A 7659-nucleotide genomic window follows, 5' to 3' on the forward strand; every position below is an offset into this window, starting at 1 on the left:
TCCTCTCCGGGCAAGATGGCTGGGGGCGAGGCTGGTGTGACTTTAGGGCAGCCGCACCTTTCTCGGCAAGATCTCAATACTTTGGATGTTACCAAGCTGACGCCACTTTCACACGAAGTTATCAGCAGACAGGCCACAATTAATATAGGTACAATTGGTCATGTAGCTCATGGGCAATCTACGGTTGTAAAAGCTATTTCTGGAGTTCACACTGTCAGGTTCAAAAATGAACTAGAAAGAAACATTATAATCAAACTTGGCTATGCTAATGCTAAGATTTATAAACTTGATGACCCAAGTTGTCCTCGGCCAGAATGTTATAGATCCTGTGGAAGTAGTACACCTGATGAGTTTCCTACAGATATTCCAGGGACCAAAGGGAGCTTAAAATTAGTCAGACATGTTTCCTTTGTTGACTGTCCTAGCCATGATATTTTGATGGCTATTATGCTGAACGGTGCCGCAGTGATGGATGCAGCTCTTCTGTTGGTAGCTGGTAACGAGTCTTGTCCTCAGCCTCGACTTTCGAACACCTGGCTGCTATAGAAATCATGAAACTGAAGCATATTTTGATTCTACAAAATAAAATTGATTAGGTAAAGGAAAGCCAGGCAAAAGAACAGTATGAACAGACCCTTGCATTTGTACAAGGTACAGTAGCAGACGGAGCTCCTATTACTCCAATTTCTGCTAAAATACAATACTGAAGTTGTCTGCGAGTACCTAGTAAAGAAAATTCCAGTACCCCCCAGAGACTTTACTTCAGAACCCCGACTTATTGTTGTTAGATCCTTTGATGTCAAACAAACCTGGCTGTGAGGTTGATGACCTTAAGGGGGGTGTAGCTGGTGGTAGTATTCTGAAAGGAGTATTAAAGGTGGGCCAGGAGATAGAAGTCAGACCTGGTATTGTTTCCAAAGATAGTGAAGGAAAGCTCATGTGTAAACCCATCTTTTCCAAAATTGTATCGCTTTTCGCAGAGCATAATGATCTTCAGTGTGCTGCTCCAGGAGGTCTTATTGGAGTGGGAACAGAAACGGACCCCACTTTGTGCCGGGCTGACAGAATGGTGGGGCAGGTGCTTGGTGCAGTTGGAGCTTTACCTGAGATCTTCACAGAATTGGAAATTTCCTATTTCCTGCTTAGACGGCTTCTAGGTGCACGCACCGAAGGAGACAAGAAAGCAGCAAAAGTGCAAAACCTGTCTAAGAATGAAGTGCTTATGGTGAACATAGGATCCCTGTCGACAGGAGGAAGAGTTAGTGCGGTCAAGGCTGATTTGGGCAAAATCGTTCTGACTAATTGTGTGCACAGAAGTAGGAGAAAAAATTGCCCTTAGCCGAAGAGTTGAGAAACACTGGCATTTAATTGGTTGGGGTCAAATAAGAAGAGGAGTGACAATCAAGCCAACAGGAGATGATGACTGAAGAATTAAATAACAGATTTGGATGAAGTCGGAATTTCTCTTAGCAACCTAGGGGTATATTTTCAAAGCAATAGTGAGGAATTAATTTCACAGCTCATTACCTTAGGAGTAGCTGTAAGGTTATTCTCATTTTTTAGAGATGAAAAGTTAACCTCTAAAATAGGGTCTACAATAAATGTAAAAATTGGCATAATGTTGAATTGAATCTACATTTTACCAGAAACTAATCATTCCCAAATAATGTCTAATTTATACATCAGTGCAGGTTTGAAAGGAAACTGCTACAACCAGCCTTTGCTGTAGCACACATACCACTGAATCTGTTTGAAATAAAATTTTTCTTCTAAAAAAATAAAAAAAGTTCCTGTATGTCTCGCTCTTTTTACTTTCCTGCATGTCTCTTAATGGACTAAAGTATCACTTAGTGTATATCGAGATGTGGAGTTTTTGGGTCATGGGGTGTACACAAATCCCTCTCAAAAGTTGTTGTAGGAATTTACATTCCCACCATCTGTGAGAGCTACCCTTTCCCCATATCCCTCCAAAACTGAAGTTTGTCAGATTTTAAAAATTTTGTCAGTTGGCTGAGTGTGAAGTGGCATAAATATATTTTAACTTTTCATAGTGGAAATTTTCAAGTATTTACACAATAGTAGAAAGAATAGTATAATGAACTTCTACTGTACCTATCATCCACCTTCAACAATTAATAACTCCTTATCAATTTTGTTCCCTTTATATTCTACCACCCATTATTTTTAACTGAATCCCAAATATCATAGCATTTCATCTGTAAATATTTCAGCAACATCTCTAAAATATAAGACCTCCCCTTTTTAAACACAACCACAATACATCATCAAACAGCACCAAATGTCAACAATTCCTTAATATTATCAAATATTCGAGTCAGTGTTCACATTTCTCCAATTACACTATTTTTTTTATATTTGTTTCAAGTGGGATTCAAACAAGGTCCATACATTTTTATTATTTTTTGGCCACACCGTGTAGCATGTGGGATCTTAGTTTCCTGACCAGGGATCGAACGCGCGCCGCCTGCGGTGGAAGTGCGGAGTCTTAACCACTGTAACAGCGGGGAAGTCCCAAGGTCCATACATTGTATTTGGTTAATATTTGCTAAGTTTCTTTTAATGTATACGTTAAGTCTCTGCCTCTCGTTTTTAGTATCTTGACATTTATTTGTTAAAGAAATCAGATTGATTTTCCTGTTAGATGTCTTCCTAGTTTAGCTTTTGCTAAATGCATCCCTGGGGTGTCATTTCATGTGTTCCGCAGTCCCTGTATTTCCTGTAAGCTGGTAGTCAGGTCAAGAACAGGGGTTAACAAACTATAGCCCATGGGTCAAATCTAGCCGCTACTCTTTTTTATAAACAGAGTTTTGTTGGAACACAGCCATGCCCATTTGTTTAGTTATTGTCTGTGCCTGGTATTTGTACTATTCAACAGCAGAGCTGAATAGTTGCAACAGAGACTAGAGCTATATAACCTGTAAAGTTTAAAATATTTGTTACCTGGCCCTTTAGAGAGAACGTTTGTCCACCCCTGCGTCTAAAGTCTTGATCAGACTCCTGCTTGATTTTGGAGGCATGATTTCTTCGTAGGAGGTGGTATTGATTCCATCAAAAGGCCCATTATGTCAAGTTGTCTCTGTTTTTGTAATATTTTCAGTTAGATCAACTAATTCATAACAAGTGATGATATCCCAAGTCAATCCTGCTTCATTCCTTTTTCATTTTATTTGTTGGAATGATTATGTAAAGAGCAGCTTCCTCTCCTTTACTCTTTGGTTGCCTGAGGCACAGTTCTTACAGCAAAGACAGAACAAGTGCTTAATTGTTTCCCTTTATTTACTAGTTTTCAAAATAATGAATTGATTTCTTAATATCTTCTGAAGATGATCACTGAGGTTTGTTGTTCATTTTTAATATATCATTGTGGACTCATGGATTAAAATATATTTGATGTTTTTCAACTAATTGCAGTTATTTTCCTTACTGATGCTCAAATTGTCCTGACTTTGGCCACTGCGAGACTCTTCGGTTGCCTGCTGAGTCTCTTTGCCATAACTAGCTTCCTTGATTTTTGGCATTAAAAGATAGTCTAAGTACATATTGTGCATTTTCTGTCCTAAAGCTGGTATCAGCTATTTATTTGTTTGTTTGTTTGTTTATTGAGGAGCCTGGTTCCTTTTAGTGTGAAATAGTATTTAGAGACTACAGTCTGGACACTGAAGCTGCTTTCTAAAGTGTCGCTCATTGTTTCTAGACCTGAAAACAGTAGGCAGAGCTAGGGAATATGTGTCTGATTTCAGGTCAGCTGCATCAAAAATTCACACTGAAACTTCCATTTTAAACCCAGAATTATAAGATTTTCACTTAACCCCTTTCATCCTTCGTATGTATCTCCTTTCTCTGGAACCAAGTCCTGGTTCTCAACACCAGCAGCATCAGAAATCATTTGCTTCATCCCACACTACCTAGCCGACAGTCCCAGAATAACAATTCCGGTGCTGCCACTAACAATACGGTGACTGAAAACTGGCAGCCCTTTATAAACATCAGAGTGAAAAATTCTGAAAATGAAACAGGAGAGGACCTCAGCAGGAAGGGTCTGTGCTGACCCCACATAACTGTGTGGCAGTTTGCATTACTGCTGGAATTTTTAATATTGTATTCTGTTGGTCAGGATTTTGTTCTTCAGTGTGATCAACTCTTAAAATCATAGTTTTTACCCTTTTAAGTGTCTAGAGAATGGAGAAACAGGAGGTTATAGCAGTGTAGGCTGGTGAGATGATTGTTGGGTTGGTAACCCAAGTATGCTGGTAAGCTCCGGGCTTCAGTTTCCCTCCCTAATACATGAGGATAAAGAGAGGAAGGAGATATTTCCAGGAGGGGCTTTGGAGCAAGTCAGGTCATCCCTCTGAATCATTTCCTTATCTATTAAAAAAGGGGGGCAGGGATTGGACTTTACTCTCGCCGCAGCAGTTTTCTTTCTGTTCTCCAAACACACCTGCTCAGGGCCTTTGCACTTGTAGTTTCCTGTGTCTGGAACACTATCCAGCTCTTCCAGTGATTGGTTCCTTGTCATTACTCAAGTCTCACCTTCAATATCACCTCCTCAGAGAGAGCCTCTCTGACCACATAATGTACAATAGCAACAGCCATTACTTGATCGTATCGCCTATTTCCTTTCTTCAGGGGACTGTTACCTATCTGATCTGTTTACTTGTTTAGGTCTAGCTCCCCTCTTTCTAGAATGCAAGCTCAATAGGAGTAGGATCCTTGACTTTCTTGTTCACTGATGTATCCCTAGGCCCTAAAACAGGCCAGGCAGGCACAAAATAGTTGCTGAATAGTGATGCCTATTGAATGAATGAATTCCTGGTAAATGAATAGATGGCTTAGAGAATCTCCAAAGTCCTTTTTAGCTCTAAGTGTGAGTGTAATACAATATACAATACAGTGCATGTGAACTTACACACAAGCATGACTGTGCCATTTTACAGATGTGGAAACTGAGGCAGTGAGTGACTTGCCAAAGGTTTCACAGAGAAGGCAGTGGTGTGGTCTAGAGCACTGTATGGGAAGTCAAAAGCAGGGGATTCAGGTTTGGGTCCTCATACCATCCTACTCCATCAACCTTCCTTCGAATAGCCAGGCGAACTCAACAAGCCCTTTACCTCTCCCAGCACGGTTTTTCCATCTGAAAGAGAAGGCATACAGTTAACTCTGGTCTAGGGTGACTGTGAAATAATGAAGCTTCCTAAGCTGAACAGTACTAAGCGTTTTGCAGAATGTTTTGCCCTTTCTTTACTCCCATTTAATTCCCGGAGTTGGGGGCTGGGGAGGGGAAGGAAGCCCAGGACCAGTGCTGTGGAGGAGGGGTGAGCCAGCTGGTTGCCACAGTTTGTTTACTCCCTGGTCTGCCCCTAGCCTAGCAGCTCTCACCTGCTCAGGTAAAGAGGTAGGGGGAGTCTTGCTCAGCCAATGAACTGCTGTCCTTCTCTTAAAGGCACTCAGCAGCTGGCAGGAAAACCAGCCCTGCGATCTGGAGATCTCCCAGGCAGATGCCAGGAGGCAGCTGTGCAAGCTAGATGTAGCGAAGCCCTCTATGGCCACGCTGTGACCCCAGGCCTGGTCACTCCATGTCCTGGAGGGTGCTTTCTTCAGGGAGGCCTCCTCCACCTTGCCCAGAGCAGGCTTTCCAGGAGCCTCCCACGCCTAGCTGCCTCGGGAGACACCTGGGGAGGAAAGACAGCGTGGCCTTGGCAGCTGCCGGCCAGGAAGGAGCCCACAGGTGCCAGGGAGAAGCCATTTCCCTATCCTGATCCCCTTCAGCAACCCTGGTGAGTCCTGATGCTCTGGCCTTCTCGAACCTCATAACAAAAGGGTGGGGTGGGAAGATGCCTCTCCTGAGGGGCAGAAAGCTTGGGTGCCAGTGCCAGCCCTGCTGTGTAACTGTGAGCAAGTCGCTCCAGCTCTCCGAACCTCACATGTCCCATCTGGGAAAATGAGGAGCTCACACTTCCATGTCAGCTTGCCCCTTGTATTATTTTCGCCTGTCACACTCCTTGTTTTGAAAGATTTTTGTCTGCCAAGCTGTATTTGTTACGTAAGTTGTTAATTGGTTTTTCCCCTTGTATGTTAATTGGGGCCCTATCACAATCAATCAGTGTTTCCTAGTCAGCAGGAACAAACCGTGGCATTACCGCTGAGCTGATGTAAGTTTAACCATAGCAAAGAAATGTGGTGTTTTAGTCTGTGAGATCTTATCTAGAAGCAATATTTGATTTTCATTTGGCCTCTTGAAATAGGAGAAATAGGGCATGGCAAGTAGTTCCAGAGAATGGGGACCCTAGGTGAGAAGCCTCTAGATCTAGCTTGCATGATGTGTGAGGGTACCAGGCAGAAATACTGACTTCACACCCCAAGCCCAGCTTTGATCTCTACAATGCTGCCTGCCACATGGGATGCATTCTTGAAAGTGAGATCCTTTGGCCTGAAAACTTCCTGTGTGGGGTTGGACTGTTCCCAGGTGTCCCGCACACTGGGTTCATTCCCCAGCACTGAGTGAGGCTGGGGAACCCTGGGTTGGGGACCTGAGGTCTCCCTCAGGCCTCTGCTGGTGGGTAGCTCGGGGTGTGGGGGGGAGGTGGGGGAGGTGATGGGAACAAGTTACTGTGAGCGCAGGGTCTGAAAGCCAGGAGTGTACGGTGGACACAGCTTGTGCTGGGAATCAGGAAACAGGGCTAATCTGCATTGACTATCTCTGTGACCTCAGGCTAGTCTCCTAACCTCTTTGAACCTCAGTTTTCCCAGCTGTAAAATGGGGATTATAATCTTGCCAATGTTCACCTACCAGGATTATTCTTAGAGCCAAATAATATTGTGTATTTCATGGAAGCTTAAATTTCACAGTCTTTAAAATACATCCAAAGTTCAGAGATTAAAAGAACCGCAAACATGCATTTTAGAATCGATGCAATAGAGTAATGGATGTTTTGTAAAATGTGACCTCCATGATAAAGAATTATTTCAGTGATGAGGGAATGGTGACTGCTTGTTGTTTCTTTTCCTTTTTAAAAGTACCGTTTATTGGGATTTTTTGAAACATAGACTCATAAACAAAAAACAGGGCGGAACAGCTCATCGAGTAATGGTATTTTCTAATGACTTCTGGAACTGAAACCCAGGCCTGGAATGTGGCCCTAGTACGTGAGGCAGTGTGATATGTGGTTAGAGCATGCACTTTGCAGTTAGGCAATGTTGGGTTCAAATGCAGGTTGGGAGACTTACTGGTGACCTTGGGTGTAAGTCACCGTGCTTTTCTATGCTTCAGTCTCTTCTAAATTCTAAAATGGCATGGGGGGAATGTCACAAGTCCTGGCTGACATCGTTGTTGATAAGTTGGGGTTTAACTTAGGATAGGGACTCAGCACCCACATATGTGTTCCACTAGAGATGCCCAGATCCAGAGCGCTCCTGACCCTTGGGGATTCAAGTGGGCCAGATAAACTGATTCAGGGCAAGACACTGCGGTCAGTTTCCCCATCTGGGGCCCCTCACACCCTTGTCACCTTCTGGGGCCAAAGGAGGCTCCAGGGAGACGCTGGAGAAGCAAGTGCTTGGAACCAGTAAATTCCCCCAAGTGCATGGGGCTATTGCTGCTTCTTTGGGGGCCCAGCCAAGGTCCTAGCCCCTTCTGTTTGG

General features: G+C 43.4%; 1 pseudogene; it reads left to right on the forward strand.

The window, feature by feature from the left end:
• Nucleotides 1-1786, forward strand: LOC102989384 (eukaryotic translation initiation factor 2 subunit 3-like; annotated as a pseudogene).
• The last annotated feature ends 5873 nt before the right edge of the window (nucleotides 1787-7659 follow it).

This window comes from Physeter macrocephalus, unplaced genomic scaffold (assembly GCF_002837175.3).
Source record: "Physeter macrocephalus isolate SW-GA unplaced genomic scaffold, ASM283717v5 random_1155, whole genome shotgun sequence".
NCBI classification, from domain to species: domain Eukaryota; kingdom Metazoa; phylum Chordata; class Mammalia; order Artiodactyla; family Physeteridae; genus Physeter; species Physeter macrocephalus.